Source organism: Acyrthosiphon pisum, chromosome A1, assembly GCF_005508785.2.
Source record: "Acyrthosiphon pisum isolate AL4f chromosome A1, pea_aphid_22Mar2018_4r6ur, whole genome shotgun sequence".
NCBI classification, from domain to species: Eukaryota; Metazoa; Arthropoda; class Insecta; order Hemiptera; family Aphididae; genus Acyrthosiphon; species Acyrthosiphon pisum.
The window spans coordinates 103,197,682-103,199,702 of NC_042494.1; positions in this window are offsets into that span (position 1 = coordinate 103,197,682).

Below are 2,021 nucleotides of genomic sequence, written 5' to 3' on the forward strand. Positions count from 1 at the left end.
CGATTACTAAATACTAAGTATGTAATAGTCTGACCTTATTATATAAAAGCGGTTACTAGAAATGTAGATATCTTTTCACAAAAATACTTTTCATTTGTTAGTACTCATTGCTCACTAGCATAGTTGTATATTCTATAGTTATCGCAGTAATTGTAAAATAATTAAAATTATGTTACTAAATCTTAAATTTTTTTGAGGAACTTTTTGAATTCTAGTGATACAGTGAAATATAATTGTTTACCTTACTGTGTATAACTATTCCAATCTTAAATCTCGTATTTTCAATATTCACCAAACAATGCATGGTTAAATGTTAATTCAAATTAAGTATCTATTAAAAAGGCTTATCACATTTATACATTATATTAATTTGATCCACGTGTGTCTATATTTTTTATTTATTAAATTTTAACTTATACGTTTATATTGAATACCTACAGTTGTTTTCAAATATTCATTGAAATAGTAAATTGTGTGACAATGGCGGTAAGTGAGCTATTTCAGTCGTGACTCGTGGGTAACATTTTGGGCACAAAGGCACAATCTACCTACAAGCCATAGCTATACCTATAGGTCGGTTTTAGCGGGGGTGTAGGGGCGTGTTACAACCCCCCCCCCCCACTTACAACACCTGGTTCATTTTAGTTGGCAAATTGTCATTTTGATATAGCGGTCGGCAAATCAGCAATTATGATTTTATTATAATTTATGATTATTTCAAAATTCAAATATAATTTATTATACCTATTATAACCTAATATAATAGTAAATAATATTTAAGTACCTATTTGTAATATTTACCTATTTGTAAATAGGTAACAAAAAATATTTATATAATGTAAATATATACAATATTGCATTTCAATCATATGATTTTGGCAGTAGCATGTCATGTAAGATAAATGGTACTCAGCATAGAATAACAGATATTGTTGGTCACAAAATTCCATTCATTCCATGCCAAGCGCATCGATTGAATACATTTGTTGAACAAGTGAATCTATCAAAAACCCACCCGATGGACTGCAAGGGCTGAATCAATTAAACCTGTTTGGATATCATATGAACAAACTATTGATACATATTACATTAGGTCTCTCTAAAAAAATCTCAGTTTTGACTTTGTAATTTGTTCATCATTTATAAATATGTCATGTATAAAACAAAAATCTTTACAGAAAACCTAGAAGCTACAGAATTAAATATAATTGATGCTTTAATGTTACTGACACATACTATTGACATTTTAACCAGAATGAGTAATAATATTATAAAAGTAGATAATTTAATTGAAAGTGCAATAATTTTTGCTAAAAAATTAAATATTAACCCAGAAGAAGATTTTAATCGACACCATCGAAGAAGATTGAAGCCCAAAAAGATATACTCGAATGCTTGTACACAGTGCTTAATCATTATAAAAGCTTTTTACAGAATGGAATTAAAAAAAGTATTCTATACATTAATACATTTGTCTTCTGAACACTAACGTTCTACTACGGGAGTAGATAGCTTATTAAATTGTAACGAATATTTAACTGATGAAATTGATATTCATTTCATGGTGAAACATTGGGCTCTTCTTAAAGAATGACGATTTAATATATTATAAAAATATTGTAATTTTGTTTTAAAAATAATATTCTTTTTAATAAACACTGGCTAATGATTTAGCAACTTGCATTAAGGGGCCTCGCTACTTTCATCAATTTTAGCTGAAAAGACCTAAAATATTGACAAAATTAAAGTTAGTTAACGTTGTCCAATTTTGATTCTGAAAAAAAATTCAACACGGCAGACAATTGTCTATAGATCCTACGAAGCACTTTTTAAAATCTAAATTTTATATTATTGTGAACTGTAATTGAAAACTTGAAAATATCAATTTTTGGATCATAATTAAAATTAAAATTAATATTAAAAACGGAAAATGTTTCGTACGATCTACGGACATTTTTCTGCTAAATTCAAATATTTTTTCAGAATCAAAATCAGACAACGTTAACTAACTTTAATTTTGT